The sequence below is a fragment of the Nesoenas mayeri genome (assembly GCF_963082525.1).
Source record: "Nesoenas mayeri genome assembly, chromosome: 7".
Taxonomy (NCBI): domain Eukaryota; kingdom Metazoa; phylum Chordata; class Aves; order Columbiformes; family Columbidae; genus Nesoenas; species Nesoenas mayeri.
The window spans coordinates 17,088,815-17,111,421 of record NC_137551.1 but is presented as its reverse complement, the minus strand read 5'-3'; the positions used below and the strand labels follow the sequence as shown (position 1 = coordinate 17,111,421).

The 22,607-nt window shown below is 37.2% G+C and overlaps 1 protein-coding gene across 2 annotated transcripts in view; it reads left to right on the top strand.

Annotated features, from left to right (window-relative positions):
- KAT6B (lysine acetyltransferase 6B) overlaps nucleotides 1–22,607 on the top strand; it is a 98,066-nt gene that overhangs the window by 20,630 nt on the left and 54,829 nt on the right. The gene's annotated exons all lie outside the window — the stretch shown is intronic.

Genomic DNA, 22,607 nt, shown 5'->3' with positions numbered 1-22,607 from the left:
TTGAAGGTATTAAATGTTTCACAGTATCACAGTCTGTTTGGGATTGGAAGGGACCTCAAAAGATCATCTAGTCCAATCCCCCTGCCAGAGCAGGAACACCTAGATGAGGTCACACAGGAACATGTCCAGGTGGGTCTTGAAGGTCTCTAGAGAAGGAGACTCCACAGCCCCCCTGGGCAGCCTGTTCCAGTGTCTGTCACCCTCACTGAGAAGAAGTTTCTTCTCAAATTTAAGTGGAACCTCTTGTGTTCCAGCTTGATCCCATTACCCCTTGTCCTATCATTGTTTGCCACCGAGAAGAGCCTGGCTCCATCCTCATGGCACTCACCTTTTATATACTTATAGACATTAATAAGGTCCCCCCTTAGTCTCCTCTTCTCTAAACTAAAAAGACCCAGCTCCCTCAGCCTTTCCTCATAAGGGAGATGCTCCACTCCCTTAGTCATCTTTGTTGCCCTACACTGGACCCTCTCCAGCAGTTCCCTGTCCTTCTTGAACTGAGGGGCCCAGAACTGGACACAATATTCCAGATGTGGTCTCACCAGGGCGGAGTAGAAGGGAAGGAGAACCTCTCTCAATTTACTAACCACCCCCCTTGTAATACAGTGGAGGATGCCATTGGCCTTCCTGGCCACAAGGGCACAGTGCTGGCTCATGGTCATCCTGCTGTCCACCAGGACCCCCAGGTCCCTTTCCCCTACACTGCTTTCTAACAGGTCATTCCCCAACTTATACTGGAACCTGGGGTTGTTCCTGCCCAGATGCAGGACTCTACACTTGCCCTTGTTTCCTTGGAAGGAAAGTGTCTGGGCAGATTGAGTTCCTGTGAAACTCCTCAGAAGCTTCCAGGCCAAATCTTTACATGACTTTGTAGTATATGAATGCCGTGACTCACAAGAATGTTCACTGTGTACTTCCTTTATTCTGTGGTTATTAAAACTATATTAACTGCATTTAAAAATTGACAGTTGCTGATGCTGGGCCTGAGGAGGTGTCCAAGTTTTGACAAGCATAAGGTTGTTTTAAAATTCATCCCTGTAAGACTATGCAGAGGGAAGAAAAAACGGAACAAAACCGTTCCAGTGTTGTAGCAGATTGACAGGTTTTGTTTGAATGGGAAGTCACTAGTTGCTGTGCATCTTTCAACAGTGCTCGTTTCTTCTGAAATATATCCATCTTGAAGATACACTGCTGGAATCAGTAGAGATGCTTAAGGTGCGGCTGGCCCAATATGCAAGAGAGGAAAAAGTACTGAAGTATTGCAGTCTGTGTCAGTCAGATGTACTTTAATCATCTTCTCGTGGTAAAGTTTAACTTCATGGCCAGTTTCAAATAGCTTTTATTCAACCAAAATGACAAGTAAGTTTTTTGTAAATTGAGAGTGGAAGCATTGCTGAAGGAAAAGGAGGGACAGCTCTAAATACATCTTTGGTGATTTCAGATAATGGTAGAAGTGGTTGTCAGCTAAGCAATTCATGTATGATACTGGATTAGATGTGGCAAATGTTCCTCCTTGGTAGGCTGGAGACCCGGCGTAAATAGAAGAGAGGAGCAGGAATATTGGGGATGTGTGAGCTTGAGAGGTATAGTTAGAGAACTTGGAAATGAGAAGGTAGTGAAGAAAATACAACATAGGTAATCCAGTGAGAAACCAAATTCACTAAATGCGTTTTTCTGAGAAATTAACCGTTCGTAAAAATCCAAGACTCTAGGTTAAGCTAATGTTGTTACGAAGCTAAGTACATTCAAAATCTCATGGTTTAAGAGATTTCACAGCCTAAAATAGAAAGGGAAAATTGGGAAAATTGTGATTCCCCCCACCTGCGCACACCCCCCCCCCCCCCCCCCCCCCCCCCTTATTTTATAGCAACAGATGCAGATTTCATTATCTTGTTTAAACAGGGAATCTGCATATTCTGACCCTTAGCATAGGTTGTGGAATTAACCAGCTAGGATAGCCAGACATATTAAAGAAAAATACTTCAATTTCTTTGGTGTGATGTCTCTGTCCTTTTTGTCCTTTTCTCTCCCATCCTGTTGGCTTTACAAAAAATTGGTTTCAAGAAACACATTTTTCCATTTGTGTACCTTAATGAAAGATACAACAAAGCTAGGAACTCCTTAATTTTATTTAGGTGATCCAGGAATCAAATGTAAGCTCTTATTTTATTTTTTTTTGGCTGTAGACAGACTGAATATAAAATAGGCAGCCCGGTGAGTGGATTTTACTTTGATTACACCGTTTGGCCTGTATTCTTAAGAGATTACCTCTGGAATGTCCTGTATGTACGACTGCCCCCATCCTCTTAGAACTTGTGTAATAGAAGTACAAAACATGATTCCTGTCTGAAAAGTATACAGTGGTATTTTTGTTGTGCAGCTCTCTCCAGAAGTTGGAGAGCTGTAAAAAGAACAGTATGCTTTCCAGTGGATGAGGTGAAAAATTTGACAACTTATTTATGTAGTACTGATGAGTAAAATGCACTTGTATTTTTGTTGTTGTTGTTGTAAGCTTCTTCATTTGCTTTGCCTTCCTGAAAAATAAACACATGCTCATGTGATTAAACCAGGAATCAGACTAGGTTAGTTTCCTCAGTGTGAGGTGCAAATAATTTTACAACGTGTTTGTCATGACTACAGCTTTATTTTCTGAAGGTGCAAGCAATTAGCTGTGTTGATTTAGCTGTATAATTGCTATCAATACCCTGCACTGTGGCTTCAGAGTGATCAGTGTCACATTGAGTGCTGCATGGTAGGATCTGACATGCTTCTGTAACACCAAGCCCAGGGGGGACTAGCAGCATGAGCAGCAGTTTGCTTTTGACAGCAGAATGTCCTTGTTGCTATTGATTAGGTTGTTCAGTGAAGTGAAAAAACATTGATCCAGCTTTAAACTGGTGGTTATATGATAATCCTGGAGATGAATGACTATCAAGTGAAGTTTTGCTGGGGGGAGATGGCATGGGGGGAATCCAATACTGTTTTTTCATGTAGCTAATAAAAGGCTAATGATACTTTAAAAATAGATGGTTCATTATATAGATCTGCAATAAATTAAATGTAACTAAAAAATATGAAACAGATCTTTCTGTACAACAGATGTAGATAGTGGTAAAAAGGACATATGTCTCCTCTCTCTAATTCCCAAAGTAGTTGTTCTCTGTGTGTCTCTCTAGTCTGTAAGTAATGCTGATAACTTCACTGGAGATGGAGAGTGGGATGTTAGTCTTCCAGTATTTCAATGTCTGATTGATGGTTATATTGGGCACTGAGCTGCTCTGAAACAGCATATATCTGTTTTGCAACCACTGTCAGTTAATTCATGTTTCAGTCCCATCTCCCTGTCCTCGTTTCATCCCCCTGTTACATCTAAAGCTATCTGAATCATGTTACTTTCTCTGTAAAGCTTTTCCCTGCCCTGAAATGAAGAATCTTGGGAGCATGATTGTTTGCTTATGTTGTCTTACATTTATTCAACTTTCAGTCTTGCTTTATACACTTCTTGTGGTCAGGTGATTGTGTACTTAAACTGATTTGCCACTTTACAGCTTCTCAATTAAGTACTTAGTTGTAGTTGTTGTCCACAGTATCAAAATTGTGATGCTACTGCAACAGAACCTGGTTCTGTGAGTTGCCTTCTGATTTATCTTACATGCAGCATTTAAGTGTATGCACCTATGTACACATTTTCCCCTCTCCTCATTCTGTCCCTGCTAGTTTGAATATAAAACATTTCTGTTGTCTGTGTTGTGTGTTTTCCTGATCCAGCACAATTTGTTGCATGTAGTAATATAACATTAGATCCATTTGGTATAAGGTAAGCCTGCACATTAATCGAATTTGTTCAGGTGTTTTATTTCTAGCATCATTAAGTATTCTAACTTTTGATTTGCAATTAGATTACTGATGCTTAGACAGCAGGGGTAAGAGTTTCCTGCTCTGACCTGCTGTTTCCTTTTGTAGAGCTACAAGTAAGGAACTATTGGGAAAGATGTAGGCTTAAAAACTGTTCAGGACAAAACAATATACATAAGACTTCAGATATTTCCTTTGAACTAGTTTTTATGGTTTTCCTTTTTTGAGGGCAGATGGGAAGAGCAGAAGGACATACTGATGCACTTAAACTCTCAGCATATATTATGCATACTTCCTACTGTAAATGTATAGACAAAACTTTTTTATAATCTGAATTTTGGAGAAGGTCCTTTTACACAAAGGGGAGGTCTGTGTTAGAGATGCATGCAGTTTTTAAAAAGTCTCAGTGGCACGTGTATTTTCAAAAACATGACTAATGGGCTTAAGACTATTGTACATATTTATTGCTACACATAAATGTTTTTTTTCTAGCACTAGTTACTTAACTTGCTGAAGTAGTGTAAACTAAACCTGAGTACTTCTGTCCAGATAAATTGTGTATGCTGACATGATGTGTCACTGTAGGTGACAAATGCTGAATGATTTTTGGGCCCAGGAACCTATTTTGGAGACACTGAGAAATTCCATTTCTCCTTGCCATGGTCAAAACTGAAATTTGGCATTGGGGGGGGGGGGGGGGGGGGGAGGGGGGAGGGGGGCCATGTGTGTTCAATCACATGACTACGTGGTTTTATTTATTTATTCCCCCCCCCCCCCAATACAGTTTGTATGCTTGCCTAATAGGCACCTATTCTTAAAAATAAATGAAACATTTTGGTTTTCAGACTGAACACTTTTCAAATGGAAATAAAATGGAGCCTCCCTTTATTTTTCCTGATATATCAGAATGAGTGGAAGAGTGATTTTAAGACGGATGTTGCACTTTTTTCTGTAAAACAAAGTGGACTATTTAAAACCTATCAATAGCTGATCAGTTTGTAGATATGTTGTTTGGGGCATATGTGTCTCTACTGACCATGACACATTGACACTCTGTGCGTTCAGAACTGTAGTCCAATTGCATATTTGGCCCCCGTTCAAGGGATGGGGTCAGAACTCCTACAGGCTGAATACTGTCTGATGGTATTTAAGTATTGCTAGAAGAGGAAAGAACAGTCCTAAAGTTCTATAAGTAGCACTTTCTTCTAGTTAGTGTGTGTGTGATGCTATTAGCAGCTATCCAAAGACAGCATGAAGGGCATGAAATCACAGATCCAAACCAGAAGCTGAGTTTCTTCATTGAATTAGTATTCTAGCAACTCTTTCTATCTTAATTCAGGTGCTTTCAATTAAATGGGACTTTGAGAAAGCTGTAAAAATGCCCTGGTGCATTTTTTGGTATTGTGGAGACAAATGTAGAAATTAGGGATTAACTAGTGCAGCAATAAATTAATTGCTCTGTATAAACAGAAGTTGCAACTATGGTTCTGACATCTTACGCAACTGTCAGGTGGTACCACTGTGATCCATTTGCTGGTAGGTTGTATATGGTTCTCAGTAATGTCAAGCTTTTAGAAACTGGGCTTGTGATAATGGAAGGATTTATTCCTGAAAAAGTCATCAGACAGCCCAGAGAGGTTGTTGAATCTCCATCCCTGGCAGTGTTCAGGACTCTCTGATAGTGGTTTGTTATGTTTCCCTGTTGTGTGACTTCATCCATTTATTTTTTAACTGGGTATTTATCTGTTCCTTCTCTGGACATGCCATGGTAGTTCTCTATACTTTCTTACAAGGATGATTCAACAGAAGTATTCCGGGAAAAAGATGATGAACTTAGGAGATAGTGGTTTAAGGAGGCTGTATAGATTTGTATGAGGAATACCTTTTGCCTGAGCTGATGGTTTCAGTGTTCCATTCTACTTCCACCTTTGTCCTCCCAAGTAGCGCAGGTGCTCCAAAGGATGCTGTGTCAGCGGATTCTGCAAATTCTGATAAAGTGGGCAGATGTCTTGGTGGAGGTCTTGATTTTTCCTGGAAAGCAGTGGTGGAGTAGTGACTATACTGTGCAATTAGCTATGGTTATGGGCAGGAGAACAGCATTTTCTCCCAGCAGGTAGAAGTCTTAGAATGTAGAAAAAGACTCTTGCAATATCTTTTCTCTGGCAATTGTAAGGGAGGAGATGACAAGATGCAGGGGGAGGGCGAAAGTAACAAATACGCATTTGTCATGTGTCCTAACTTTTCCACATTCTTCTGTATCTGTGGCTATTATTTGTAGTTGTTGTGAAGGAGTAGGTGGTGTTTTCTTTATTTTTGGATTTTTTTTTAGTTTGAAGATACGCAGATCTTAAAGCAGAAGTTTATACATTTTAGCTTAAATTTAAATTTTCCAGGCCTTAAATGCTTTTTGTGTTTAAAGTTGAGTATTTAGGAAAACATAGCTAGTTGTATCCATTCTTCCTTTTCCCTATCATCCATAAAACAACAATTCATATCATGAATGCATGAAAGATCTCATCATTAATGTTGATGTTTTGAGGATGCTACTGTGCAAATTCTTTCCCCTGAACTTCTTGCAGAATTGTGATATTAACAGCAAATTTATCTTAGAGCTGCTGTTTTCTCAGCTGGCGTCTTGTGGCATGGAGATGGTCTTTGCCTTGTTTTTAATAAGGGGTATGGGGTATAATATGTAACAAAGTTTAGTTTTCATCAGTCTTTCCAGCACACTTTGAACAATAAACTTCAGTGAATGACCGTGAAATTTATAATTGTGCTCATATGAATACATACTAATTAAATTGCAATTATATAATTAAAAGGTATATAATAAATCTGCAGGTCATGGGCGCTGTCTCTGCTATGGGATTTGAAGAGAGACCTTTTGAGAGACATTTTTTTCTAACAGTAGAAATTCCTGACTCTTTCAGGGTGAGGTGAGTTTTGCCGGTGTGTGTGGGAATAACTTTTCTTGCTCTGCTGTCACCGGTAGAAGAGGCACTGTTGTCCTCACTACAAAGGCAGAAGGTAGAGAGACTAGTTGTGGTGTTCTCCCTGACTGCATTTTAACTGTGATTTTTATTGACTCATTGATGGACAGGAGGAGGTGGGAAAAGAGGGCAGTTGTGTTTAGTAGCCAGTAGCAGCAGAGCTACAACCTGTGAACTTTGCTCAGCAGAAGGAAAGGTGTTGCTGTCCCTAAGAATTTAGTATGTAGCAGAGGAATTGCTAAGAAACTTCTGTTTACCACAAGCTCATTAATTTTGCCAAACAGCAGCAGTTGTAAGATATCTGCCAGATAATAGTTATAAGTACCAATTTGTTTTCTCAGGTATAATGAAACTTCAAAAGCATTTAAGGGGAATACACTGTGTAAGCTAATGTCAAAAACCACTCATGACTTCTCTTTAAAGGAGAATCCTCTTCAGAACGCATTACTTTGTTCCTTAGTATGCACTTTGTGGTCTTGCTAAACAAACTCAGGCTAAATTAACTGAAATCTGTACTAAGTGGCCAGTAACATGTTAAGTGTTCTGCCTGTAAAGAAAATAGTGTTTGCTGTGATGAAAAAGTACTTGTCCTTTCTACTGGCTCTCAAGTCGCTTGGTGAACAAGTTGTGGAATTCCTGCCACAGTGCATCGGAACCCGGCAGATGTTGTGTGCAGTTTTCAGGTCTCCCAGCCAGCACCAATGAATGGTGCTGTTCTCTCTGCGTAATCCAAGATACTGAATATGAGAGTAGTAGAAATATGACAGCTTTACAAATGTCCTGAATGACTGGAAATATGCCTTCTACTACCCCCTCTGCCCTGCTGTTTTTTTTTTCCTATGTGTCACAGAGCAGAGTCCCATGTTTGCATGTCTGTGTTTTGGCTTAGGTAACTGGGTAGGCTGCTGTAAACCCTTTGAGGAGTGGAAGTGAACACTTCTGGAATATGTTTTATTTCTCCCCTCTCCCTTTTTAAAATTAAATTAACTCTTCTGTCTGCCTTTGTGGTCCTTATTTCATCAGTTACAGTGTCTTGGCCGTTTGGGGTTTGAATGCATTACCAGAGGGGCCTTCAATGGGGATTAAAAATGTTACCTGGAAAAATGGATATTTGGTTTTATTTATGTCTGGCTTTCATTGTCTATGTTTTAAACATATAATTTGAATTAATCACATTAATTTATTGGCAGGTTGGAAATGTAAATCTGAGACTGTTCTGCTGAAATGTAAAAGTGGTCTGTGCTTGATCTGAATACTGCTAGATATATCCCAAATGAGAAATGAACTTACTGTAATTAGGAGATTCCTAATCTCAGATAAGTTTTACAGAATATGTTGCATGATTTAGGTTTGTGTTTCTGAAGTTCTAGCAAACATTTCGTGAAATGGTCTGACATTTTAAAAAACTAACAAAGATTAGAGTGAAAAGTTGTTTTCAGTTGCTAGGTTCACTTGATTAATGTATTTTTGGCTTTAAAACTCCAGGCTTTGCCATGTTTTGAGTAATAAAATTATACAGGTTTTTTTTTTTTTTTTAATATTAATACTTTCCCTTTCCTTTTCCCTCTCTTTTTCTTCCTCTTGTCATGTTTTGTCACTGTCATCTCTCTTCAAGTATAGATTTATTTCTTATACAAGTTGTTGTTTTCTTTGGCAGGAGCTGCAAGCAAGTCTGTGCAAAATTATGTAATGTCTGAAAAGCTATGTTCATGATTAATTAGCCTATCATGAAACTATTTTGATGTGTGTGTGGAATAACTAGATCATACTTTTTATTTATTTGGCAGTGGTAGAAGGCACTGGTCAGATCAAGTAACTTTGCAGTGCCTTCTATTAACTATTATATACATTACGTGATTACATTTGCAGCATGAAATATGTTGGGTTTTTTTATTGGTCAGTTAACATGACCCTTGCATGTGGGTCCAAAAGAACTTTAAAGGAAACTACTTTGGGCTGCAATTATGTCTTATTTCCCAAATAGTAAAATCTATAGTTGTTTGCTTGAAGTTGAGCACCCTTTAAATGGCATATTTGAAGAAAAATTTGCAAGCAGTTAAAAATTGGGGAAATATGTTCTATCTAAGCTGTGTTGACATCAGTGGCACAGCTCTGAGATGGCAGCGGAGTCAATATCTCAACCAATATTTTAAGTCTTGAGAGGACTTTCTGTACACTTTATATTTCAGGTTTTAGTTTTCATTAGGTTTTGTTTTGGTGTGTGGTGTGTTATTTCGTTGTGGTTTGTTTGTTTTAAATCTATCTGATACAGTTAAACTAGGTTCAGAGATTACAAGGTGTAGATGTTGCATCTTTCAGATGTTGACTTGGTTAGGAAGATGACTTGTTAGTAATTAAGCGTTTTCATTTATATGGTGAGCATCCAAGTAGAAAGAGAGAGAATGGGCCTCTTCGGTGCATTGGGTTATATAGATTTGTTTATAGGCTATTAATGAAGCTATCTGGTTTTTAGACAACTAGTTTTTAAAACCTTTTTCTATGCTTTTAAAAATTCGGATTTGCATTGATATTTCAGACATGTTTGCTTTTTGCAAAACTGAGGGAGATATTGTGCTCATCCTAAATGTAATTACTCATTTAAATTAGCTTTGCTGTTAAAGACCACCACATTTTATTTTTTTACTTTCACTAAATGAATGGCGTTTTTTCTTATGCTATAAGCACAGAAAGCATTTTAAATACTGAAGAGTTAAGCTGCCAAAGGATAAGAGCTGTAAATAATACTTCGATTTTGAATGTTGAGAATTACTAGTATGGCTCATCTCTTTGCTTGTGTCTCGGGATTCACTGTCTCCTTGCTATATCTGACTGGTTAGGGGAGGTATTTTTCTCACGCTAGCCTATAGGGGAGTCTAAAATACATAGAATCTGTAGGGATCAGAATTGCAGACTTCCTTGCAAGGGATCAAGGTCAGAATTTTGTTGTATTTATCTGCTAGTGCTAAACCAGCTGAACAGTTAGTACACGACGTGAAAACTTGGCCTACTTGTTTGCTTATCCCTTGGCCTTACAGGTTAATCCAGTCCTAAAGACTGTTCAGTGTGTTATATAGTGGAACTCCTGTCATGCTGCTTCTGTTTCTGTTGGGATATTGCATTTTCTCCTGTATGTGAAAGAAGGGACAAGGGAAGAATCTCTACCCCTAAAATTTTCTCATGACATGGATTCCTGCAGTTATGTCATACATGACTTCTTCTGTGTGTCTTGGCCCAACCATGCTCTGTACTCACTTGGAATTAGATTGAAGACAGTGGTTTTGTGGTTGCACTGCACAAAAAAACTTGCATTGGAAGTAGTTTGAGTATTGCAGATAAGTCTTCTGTTTTAATGTGTAGTGGCCTTTAACTGTGGATGATGCTGTAGGTACAGATAATTTCATTACATGGAAATGAACAGGAACAGCTTCCTGGTACATTAAATAATCCTGTCAGTGTTGGAGGGAGGTTGATGCTAGAAGACTTCCATTTCAAACTTCGGCATAGTCCAATAGTATTGTTAAAACGATTTGTTAAGTGATGATTTTTTTTAATATATTCTTCAGTTATGCCTTTTTGTTGGCATGGAAGTTTCTTACCACCTTCTGTAAGCTATGTGCAATAGACTTGCCTTCTTTGAGGCAGTGCATAACCCCCTTGAAGCACTGTTTAAAAATCTCTTACAAAATTACAGCAAGAAAGCTGCTGGCTGAATGAACTTATATCCTTTTTTTTCCTGTTGTATGAATTCTGATGGTAGGACTTGTATTCTCTCCCTGGGTAGTATGGCAATTCAATATTATTGGTAGGACAGACAATGGCCTCTTGGACTTAAAGATTCTGTCAAACAAAATTTGTGAAAGGATTGAGTTTTGAGGGAGATGTGAAGTGTGAAAACACTTACTACTTGGGAAAAAGAATTTGAAATAATGTAGAAGATAGATTAATAGCAGAGTTTTAGAGCCTGATCAGATTTGTTTCCAGAAAGCATGCAATACAAATTGCAGCAATTTTTTTTCCCCAGTGTGAATGTAACACTTGAAAGCAAATCTCAAGCCTCTTTCTTTCAAGAGGGTTACATTTAACTTCATTTAATAGGCCTACTTGGAAACGTTTTTAAGAAAAGATGGTCTTCTGTGCAATATTGACTGTTTCGGTCTGAACTCTTTGAACTTTAATTTACATAGCATATCTAGTTAACCATGCTTTATTATAATCTAATGGAGATAATTGTGCTGTATTTGTAAAATGAACTACAGTGATCTGTGCTTTTAATTTAAAAAAATCACATTTTTATTTGGAGGGGTGTAATTTCCTTACAGTATGGCAATATTGGACTTTACCTATACATATAAAGAAGCAGATTAACAGAGCAATCTGTTTCATTTGTTCAAAATGCCAGCCTCTTGGGTAACTCCTTGGGGTACAGAGCTACTTTGCCTATTCATCTTTACTATCATTCAGCACTTGATCAAGTGAAAAACTGCTATTCTATTAGGTCTTGTATAAAATATGCTATATGTACTTTACAGATCTGGCAGATTTTCAATGGCATTGTGTCGAGCAATGGCATATAAAAGTAAACGTCTGCAAGTGATTTCAGTGTCTTGGCTGTTGAATAAATGGCTTTTTTACTCTCAAAAACAAAGTTCAGTCCCTGTTGGGAAGGGAAAAAAAATGAAGCTGTTGGCATTTAATCAGCTATCTGTCCAGCTTTCTACTTGTTCATAAAGGAGACCGAGAACTACTTCATTTAAAAATATGTAAATGAAAAATAAAACAGCTCTGTAGTTCAGCTTGTACAGTAGTATCTTAGTGCTGGTGTTTTTACAAAATAAAAACCAGTGACTCAGCAACAGAAAGGTCAGTGTCCTGGCTGCTGTCACTTGTTGCCCATAGGAATATAAATGTTTAGCCATGTTAGTTCTCTACTGCTTGGGCCCTGGTAAGAGAAGTGACTGTGTTGTTTACACTGACATCATTTGTATTACATCTGCTCTTAAAGTAATGGTTCAAACAGAAATGGTGTTGAATTACATGCCTGTGTTAAACTAAATCCTTTAAAAAAACCAAAAACCAACACACACAAAATCATAGAACAAAACCAAAACATGATTATTTAAAGCTTCCGTTTCATAATCGCATCAGTGGAAAAAATACAAAGAAATAGTTCTCTTGTAATGCCATATCAGGTTTTAGAATTTGCAGCCTTAATAATTTTGTTTTAGTCCTAATATTTTTCCATTCACATATATAGGGCAACTAGGCAGGGTGTTTCTTGGCTTTGTGCAGAAATTCAGCTGCTTTATCTTGAAGTAGAATGGGGCTGTGGTTGTGTTGTTAAAGATTGCATTTCAAACACTGGCTCACTCTCATGAATCTCTACTTGTGTTTTTAGTGCAGTACTACTCAGATCTAGATAGTGCTAAGAGTAAACTTGCCCCAAAGAGTAAACTAAATGAAATATGCATATCATCAATTTAATATGTGATTAAACATTTTCCCTGAGCAATTAGCATCAAGACAACTAATAATTATCCTGTGCAACACTGCAAACATATTTTACACATTGATGCAGGGATGGCTTTGATAATAAGTTATGAGTAAAAATACATATATACAAACATCTGAATAAACATAATAATATGGCAATGAACTGGAGTTTATTTAATCTGCTTAAAAGCAATACATTCCCTAAAGACTGTAAAAATTGACATACTCATGGGATCAGTCTGTGAATTGCACCACTGTTTGCCTGCTCGTGATGATGTGTGTAACCTGCTTCATCCTAGTTGCATTGAGGTAACAGGTAGAATTTGAAGTTAAGAAATGCAATCCCATTCAAACAACTGTATGTACCTGTGACAAAAACCAGTGGATTCTATGCCAAAAAGTTTGGAAATGTCAGCATATGATGAAAATGAGATACATGAAGGAAGGGTGAAAATAAGAAGCAAGAAGTGAGCAGGATTGTAGAAACCTAGGTATTTATGTAATTAAGTTTAGTTCTGAATGAAGACCTAGGATTGTAATTAAGGTAAGATTCTTGGAAGGTTGATGTACTTATGATGTGGATACTGCTTGTTTTTAACAACATGTTGTCAGACACAAGGATGGCATTGTGCTTGATGATACAGAAGATGAAGTAATGATGAGGATGATAGCGATAGGTCATTGTTTTAAGGCTTAAGTGCATCATTTTAGTGTTGCTGTGTGGGTGAATAACGGAAAGGTGTGATGCTTTTAAGAAGTCTGGATGGATTTAAACGAGTGAGTTTTAAGGGAGGTGTGAAGAGTGAAAACTTGTATTACTTTGGAAAAAGAATTTTAACTACATAAAAAGCAAAGGTGTCACTTGGAAGATGACCTCATACTTTGACTAATGATTGCTATGTAAGGAGTAATGTGACTTCAGGTATAATTTGCTTGATTGGATCTGCAGTAGCGATTTCACTTTGATCTGTGGGAGTCAATGGACTACTTTGGAGAGGGAATGAGGAAAAACAAGCCTCTTGGTACACTTAGGTATGCTGTGTGCCAGATTGAAGAGTTTAATTTAAAAGTGAACTAACTAACTAAAAATATTTATTTTATCCAGAAACTGAAGTTCAGGATATGTAGATTTTGAACCACTTGTTGTTTTCATAGTAAGCAAGTAAGGGAAAAGAAAGGATGACATTTGGAGTTGGAAAAAGAAGTTTTGGCGGTGTTCTGTTACTGAGCTATCCCTTCTGAAGACATCAGTTTTTTACATCTTAGATATAAAGAAAATGGACCTGAGTTCGCCTTATATAAAATCTTCACTTAAAAATATGTTTTGAATTAATTCCCCAAGGGTACCTTGCAGAAGGTGAAAGGGAGCAAACCCATAGTAGTTGAATGTGGAATTGTGAAGCAGTGTCTACATGCAGTACTGATGGTGCGCGATCCTTTCAGTCTCATCTGTTAGATAGAGACAACTTGCGAACGTGTATTCCTGAAGATAATTTATTGCCGCAGCTATCAATAGCCTAGCTGAAAAGTACTAAACTAACTTGCCCCCTCCCCTTGATCTTTTAAATTCAAAACCACTGAAGAGGCAGTTTCAGTAAGTTTGAAGACTGCTTGGCCCATCATTAGATTTGCACTGTGTAGATGATGGACATCAGAATTACAGGGAGATGCAACTAGAAAACTTCATTGTATATAGGATGTATTTACAGCTTGAGCTATCTATAACATGGCTGGTAAGTGTAAGTACCCCTTGGTGGCAAGATCTGTACTTGGACTGTAATCTTACAACAGAGAATGCAGAAGGGACTTGTGGATGGCCTTCTTCATAGCCCAGTTATATTAATAGCCTTTTAAATAGAACTATAAGACTTGAAATAGTGGAAAGGCAAATAATTTTTTTAAATTGTTTAGTCCCAGATGCAGGACCAAAGCAGGAAACACATACGTCAAATAACAAATTCCCCCTCATTCAGGAGGAAAGAGCCTTTTTAGTCTTGTAGTGCTACCATATGAATTGACAAAAATCACAGAAATTAGTAAAGTGTCTAACTTGGGTAACTTTTGAAATGATAGCAGGGTCTGCATATACCAAAAGTGTTGGTTTTCAGCTGTCTACAATAGTCTTGTGTGTCTATTAAACTTGCATTATGGTTTGAAAGCTTCTCCTCTGTAAGTGTAAAGGCTTTAGATTGATTCTGTTAAAAATGAAAGCTGGGCCTCCAGGGGACTGGGAGATTTATCTGTACTTTTGAGCTTCTGCTTTGCACCCTTCTCCAGATGTATCCTGTGCTTTTGGTAGTAATTTTTCAACAGAAAGTGGATTTTCAAAATTTTCAGTGGATATGAACTGCAAACAAAACATGAATGCAGTTTGGCATATGTTGAAGTTAATTAAGAAGACTGGGGAAAATGAATAAAACCCTTTGATTGGAGTTTCTTCTTCCATGCATGGTGAGCAATATTCACTATGGAGAGCACTAATCTTTGATTGTTTCTTGAATACAATGGAAACAACTTTAATAAATATAAATTAGTTTTGTTTCTAATACCTTGTACTACTATATGAAACAACAACAGTGTAACTTGAAATAGAATTATATTGTCTTTTGCAAGGAAAACAGGTGTTTGAAGCCTGAAGCTGCATTCTGTTTTCTAAGCAGTAATTGTTGTGAGATCCCCTGTTATAGGCTGTGTTATTTCCCAGTTTGGAAGAGGGAGCAGGAGTTTCCTTTTCATAACATAAAAATAGAAATGGTATTCAGAAAAGTATCTAGTAGTGTGTACTGGTTTATGTGTCTCCCTCATGACAGTGCTTGTTTATGAAGATGCAGGTTAACTTTTTGTCTGTTCAGTTCCATCAGCTGTAGTGTTGCTTGTTGACTGCTGAGGTTAATATGAAGGCACACAAAGTGATGTGGGGAGCCGTGTTCAAGTGGAACACATCATGTCCAGGGAGGTACATGATATGTTTTCCTATAAGAGCTAGTCAAAATTCCCTGGGATATACGTTTCTAAGCATAGAAGTCTGCATTGCCATATTTTTCAGGGTGGGAAGGAAACAGCAAGATTTTTGGGTTTACACTTCTTGGTTTTAAAAAGGAAAAGTTGTTTTAAGGATATTACTTGGAATTATTAGCTGAAGAACAACAAAAAATCTAGGAATAACATTGTATGCTCTGCACATGTCAGCTCAGGTTCTCAACGGAACTAGTGCGCTCAGGTGAAGAGAGTTCTTAGGCCTGTTTGAGGAACCACAGTTCCCTTAATGGGCTGAGGTGGGCGAGTGCTCCCCTTCCTGCTGTTACCTGGAGAAATAAGTCAATTTGGATGCACTTCCAGGAGTTTCCCACCTTATGAGGAGTGCAGGATGGAAGTGAGAATTTTCAGTTTTCAAGATGATGATTTAAGAACATTATATGAGAGAGAATCTTTGTATGTGTGCCCTCACAGGATGCCCCTGTGTAGTAAGGAAATTGGAGTTTTATAGGGCAGAAGAGAACACAAACCTGTATTCTAGCAGTGAAGATATTATTTTGCTACAAGAGGAGAAGCTTCAGACTATAGTTCTTCCTCAACACACTCTGTTCATGTAATTTATTGACTTAAAGGTGTAATAAAAGAATTTGACAACATGAAGTGTCATCTTTTTCTTGGAACTGCCGTTGTGCTGGCTTTTGCTTTGTGCTCTCTGAATGTATAGGTGCTGCATTAAGGTTTTTAACAAGTCTAATGTTTTCACACTTCTGCAGTGATAGCTAGTCAACGTGTTTTTACCATCATTTGAGTTAGTGTGTACTCTTAACCATGTGATACTTGCGAGGTACTATAAAGCTAATATGGGATCTACTGGACAGTTGTCATGAAGAAGTTGTTTTAAAAGATATTAAAGTTTAGCTTAATTTACAGTATCTAGTTCCTGAAACATGATGGATTTTTTCAGTTTCAGACAGTAAACTTGATTTTTTTATTTTTATTTTTTTTTAACCAACAGGATGGGTGCAGTAGCAGAATTGCAATTGAAAGTACTTTTTTGAAAAACAGTATTTAGAGATGCTACTGGTGGTACTTCTTGTTCAAAGACTTCTGTTCTTCTGTTTTTCAAACTGTGATATGATGATTCTCCCCCTCTCAAAAAAAAAAAAGGCAGCCCATGAAGGTGCTTTGTGAAAGTGCAGGAGTTCTGAGAAAGGAAGCTTGCTGCTTCTGGCCTTCCTAGGGCTGTAAATAGTTGAGGAATTGAAGCAGGGTAAAGATTGGGACCAGAACAGTAGATCCCCAGTGAAGGTCATGGCAGTTGCCATTTTTATTAAAATTTGCCTCTCTGTCCTGTTAAACCTGAAATGACTTGCATGCTGTTTCTGTTCATAGGATACTAGAGAGTTGATATTTGTGTATCATACATAAGGATGTGTCTTCCAGCAGGTTGTCAGATGATATTGATGTGTTTATGAAAAGGCATTGAGAGACAGTTGCAAATGTGAACAGTTGAGGTTTTTTGGTTTAGTGTTCAAACTTAAATTCCTTGGGAGTGTATGTGAAACTTTTAATGTCTTTTAATGTGTATGTAACATTTAATGAGACTAACATTTAAAATTGTAATTGTGTGTACACAGCTAATGCCTAACACTTTTCAGACAATCTATTTAAAGCCTCAGAGTGCTATAGCAATGCAAATAGTAATCTCCTTGCTTTCAGTGGGATTTATAGTTGTGAGTTACTTTGCATACTCAAAAACAAGATTTTTCGGGACTTAACAATGTGACATTTTGGGGAGTGGGATGTTATAACATGCTAAATGCCTTAAGAATTTCATGGGAATTATAATTGTAGTCAGATGAGCTTGTAAATTCTGCAAGCACAGAAACTACATTAGGAAGAAAATTGTTATTTTGTGCCAGAGTTTTGAGACAAATTCTGACATAAGGTAATAAAAGTCTGGCTGAATTTTTACCAAGGATTCATTTCATGCAGTGGCAAAGCTTGTTAGGTTCTCAGAATAGATAACTATGATTCATTAAAATAAATAAAATCATTTAATGGTTGCATAAATGACTTCTAAGTCTTTGCTTAAGTATGGAAACTGCACTGATGTACTTAAATGCTAACACTATGTTGTTATTTCTACATGAATATGATTGTTGCATGAACCAATCTCAGGGTTTGCAGTACACGTGAATACAGATCAGTAAGGATAGTGGGTCCCTAATGTTTCAGTTAAATTGTTGAAACTAATGTTTGGGTGGTGTGGTTTTGTGTGTGTTGTGGGTTTGTTTCGGTGGTGGTAGTGGTTGTTGTTTTTGTTTGTTTTGTTGGTTTTTGTTTTGTTTGTTTTTAAATGAATGACAAAACACTTAAGTCACAACTACCAGTATTTTGCATTATTTTCAGTCTTTATTTCTAGCACAAACTTACCAAACGTGTTTTTTCTTGTTATTTTCTGAAGCAACTGAAATGATGAAGCCATAATAAAAATTTACTGTACACACGTTTGTATAACTTAGTGAAAAACAGTCTTTAGTGTTAGGATAATTGCGAACAATTATTGTCTAAAATGACTTTAAAATGATGTTATGAAATGTGCTGATTTTAAAATGGGGTTTGAGGTGTGGGGGAGGAACCTCAACTTTTCAAGGTAAGGATGCTGGGAGCATTCAATGCTCCATTGACATCTTTAGTGCTATAATTCTGTAATGGAGTTTTTGTCAGGCTGTGGACATGGGGTTGCCATGAAAACCTCACAGTATTCCTTGGGTAGTCTGTGCCTTTCCCCCCCACCCCTGTTTTTTTTTATTTTCTTCCCTAATAGCTGCAGTAACACACATCTGGAAGCACTAATCTCTGCTCTTTAATTCCCTGTTCTTTCTGCACTGGCAGATGTTAAAGTTGGATGATATTTTAGATTCTTTATGGTGAATGATATCACTCATGCATTTTCTCTTTTCCTTTGTTATGTGGGTGGTTGCTTGTCCTTCCTTTTCCTACACTGTGTCAAAGGCATACCAGAGGATGAGCCGTGATGCTGTACTTTTCCACCTCACCTTGTGGACCAACGTGCAGTCTCAGAAATCTTCCTTCTCCCACCGCTTAGGTTGAGCATATGTAGGCAAACTGAGATGAAATGATCGGTTGGTTTCCATTGCCTTCCTGATGAAAGGCAGTTGCTTTCAAACTTGACCATCTGGTGATCTTCAGTCTTTCTCTCCAGATGCTTAATGACAGGCACTTGAATGTGATAGTTGTTCTGATAGTTTTGGTTGGTTTGTGGGGTCTTCTATGCAGCACAAAAAAAATTATATATATATCAGTGTGTATGGTATACCAGATTTCTTTTGGTAGTAACAGAGCTGCAGACCTTGCTTCTCCCCTCATCTTGTTAGTGCCCTTCTTAGAAAGATGGTGTTCATGATATCAGAGCAAGGATTTATACAGTGCCTAAAGTGGAGGCACTGATTGGGGCCTGCTAAATAGGCTGTGATACTCCAAGTAAGCGAGGCTCCTGAAAATGTACCTGCATAGCTTTTCTGGTTCGCACAGCTTCTATGACGGTGTTCTGATCAGCTGCAGTCGGTGGTTGTTTATAGGAATAATTTTGCCTCTGCATTTTTGCCTGAAGGGAAAGGGGGGATACATTTGAGACTTCCTATGGTGAATGTTAAAAATAATGCCTGGTTTAACATTTGCACTACATGTGTAGCAGGATTAAATAAGTATCTCCTACCAAACTCTAATAATTTGTTCATTAGTGTAAAGTAATATAACCTGCTTAGAACTTGTATGTTTTCGAGAAATTTATATACTGAATTTCACAGCATCATCCTTTCTTTCCTATTTATTGTAGGAAACTAAGAATGTGAAATCGGGCAGATGATCACAGTGTGTGCATCACAAGGATTTCTGAGTCAAAATTACTGATGTCAGTAATAATATTGTGATATGGTACTTGGTTTTAATGTTATTTAGAGGATTGATGGACTGTGGTGGTTGAATATGTGATTGATTGACAGTTGGATGTATGATGCTTAAATAAGTATTGTTCAGTTTCTAATTGGAAAGTAAAATTAAAAAAATAACTGTTTACAGGTGCTGAGTTGCTGGTGTATTATTGCTTTATGGTATACAATATATTATAAAAAGGTTGGGGCGGTGGAATTTACTGCCTGACTACTTTTTGCGAAGCTTCAGTTTCTGAATGCAACTACACGTTGGCACAATGTATGAATTTTCTGGAAATTTGCCCCTGCTGCAATTGGAAATGCAGAAAAACAGAGCAGCCTTTTAAATTTGGATGTACAACTTGTAGTGCCCTAGAAAACTGAACCCTTTTGAAAGTTGTAATTTACCTTTTTCCTAAATTTAAAGGAACAAAAAATTCTTCTTAGCCTATTAGCTCTGAAGAAATAGCAGTACATTAGTGGATAAGCATTATTCAGGCCTATCTTCAGTGACAGAGCAGACACCATATTTCTGAAAGTTTTTGTAACACAATTATTAATGTAGTTATTAAATATTAGATGAAAAAGTAATTTTCCTTTTAAACTGAGGTTGACTAACAGGCAAAATATTACTGATTCATCTGGTATAAAATATTGCAGTGTGGAATAACTGGCCAAACCAATTCCTGTAAGAGATGAGTTGGAATTAACCTTCCTCATGATTAATCATTGTTTTTTAGAGGATAATGATACTTGATTGCTATATTTTAGTAGAGAAAGTAGCGATTAAGAAAAGAGAGACAGGCAGGAGATGCATTTCTGTTTGGATTATATTCTGACCTACTGAAAAAACAGAACAGAAACAAAAAGCCAAAACAAACACCAAACAAAAACCTCATAGTATCGTAACAAACTTCACTTAGTTTATCCTAATTGACACAGTTGTGAGCCAGAAATAATACTACCAGTATGAATATGGTTTTGCTTTGACTGTGTAGGCTAAAGCAAATGAAACTGTGTTTTGTTCACTGTGATGACAAGAATGTGTGTATTCTTAACTTCCAGTAGCTCAGAGATCAGACTCAATAATACAACTGTTAATGTAAATGGCTTCAAAAATACACTGGAGCCTGTAAGTTTCTTGAAAACTTACCTGTGAAGTGCTAGGATTTGCAAGCTCTCTATTATTAGGTTTGGTCTAGGAACATCAGTCTTTGTATCCCTGAACTGCCAACAACCTTTGTCCTTTATTTTACCTTCAGTTAAAAAAAAAAAAGAAAAAAAAGGAAAAGAAAGGTGGGGGTGATGTGTTCTGAAATAGGGAAGTAAATGAATGTTGGCTGATGGCCATGTCTTTTCCTAGAGCAGGAAAAAAAATCTTGGAAAGATAAATGAGATTGTAGACTTGGATTTGTTTCATTACATGAATGATATGTGATATCTTGTAAATTATTTATCAGAACGAGCCTTTCTGAAATGGCTAAAGCACTCTTATATCAAAGGGAAGGAGAATGGTACAGTTGCCAAGAGGAGATTTTTACTGGATTCCACTAAAAGAATAATCTTTCTTTTTAAATTATCTGAATTAAACTTTAAGTAGCAGTTAAGAAATGTCCACAAGATGCTGCAAGTGAACAGTTGTGTTTGGCTAGCTCTGGACCATTTTTCTGCTGTGATTATTGGTGTAGTATATGTATTTTTTTTGTTAATAGCATTTTGCTCCAAAACCAAACTCTTTAAATGTCTAATAATGAAACAGAGCTGTTGAATTATGACATGTTACTGTAAAGAATAGTAACCAACTTTTTTTCTTTAATTTTTGTGTGTTGTTTTTAACTTGCAAGTGAAAAATTTTGCAGGTAATTGATATATCCTTTCCTACCTGTAGGATTACTGTTCTCATTCAATGCCATCCTGCCAAAATAAAGAATATCAATAAGTTTGTTGGTGGGTTTTTTGTTTGGTTTTGTGGGTTGTTTTTTTTTAAGCATGACTAAATTGGAATTTTGCCAGTTTTATAATGTCCATAATTATTTTTGTCCAGGTAGCAATTTAATATTTCAGCTATCCATATAATCCATTAAAAGAGGTCTTAGTAAGGACCACAGATGATGCCCATTTCTATCAGTTGTAAGAAGATAATGTTGTGGTTCCCTTCTGTAGTTTATGGAGGAGAACTGACATCTCCATGCTTAGGAATAGTCGTTGGCGCTGGTAATCTTTTACATATATTCTTTGGGGTATACATGTTAGTATTCTGATAATTATTATAATAATTGTGAAGAGATGAGCAGTGAGCAGATCTGAGGAGTAAGCTTTCAGAAGTGCTGTGCCTCAGGGTATGCGTATGTGGAAGTGGCTGTAGGAGAGGGTGTCCGTGCTCCTCTTGGCTGGGTAGGACAACTTTATCTTACTGGTGCCAGAATTCTTTGGAATCTGCTGCTTGATTTAAGATCATCCTAAAGCTCAATAATACGAACCCCATTTCAGTATTTCTGTGTTATGTTGAGGTATAGGGCGTATCTACACACAACTGATACCTTTTCAAGAATACGCTTAAAAACAGGCATTCCACACTTCTCAGAGCTGTAATGGAATACAGATTTGTTGATCAAGTGAAGATAGTCTGTCAGCTTTCCAAGTATTGTGGTGTAAAGTGGAAATGTACACATTGAAGGTGGAAACAACAAATAATTACTTTGATGTATAAAACTAACAGCATCGCTTAGCTAAATCTGGAAGCTATGAATTTGCAAAACAAACTATTTTAATTTTTGAGTTGCTGTGATAGTAGCTGCTAGCAGCCAGTCTGGGAAGGTACTCTAGCATTTTAATATCCCACTCGAAGAAATAGTTGATCATCATTTTATTTGTTACAGATCTGTTTACAAATACTTCTGTGTTGGCATTAATACATGCATGCTTTGGATGATGCAAGTAACTAGTTTCATCCAATCTCTCAAATTTACTGCAGAAACTGTTTTGGAGTATTTAATCTCTGGTAGTTTGTCACAATGCAGATTAGGAAGATCAAGAAGTAAATTTGTATTAGTTCTTAAGACTTTCTCTGAAAACATCTGTATATTGTGTGGCTTTTAAATTCTGATTGTGTGGTGTGGCTGATGGGACTCAGACTGGAATGAATAACTGTTGATTTGTTGAATCCAGTGTTTTTACCCTGAAATGGTAGTTTCAGTGGGAGATCTGAGTTGTATTGCATGGTAAAGTAATAAAATAGGTCTTAAATTTGCGAGTTTCTATAAAAATTACTGGTTTTCTTGTGGAAAGAAACTATATTAATCTCTAATGAAGGCCGGTTTGCATCTTCATCTTTGAGCAC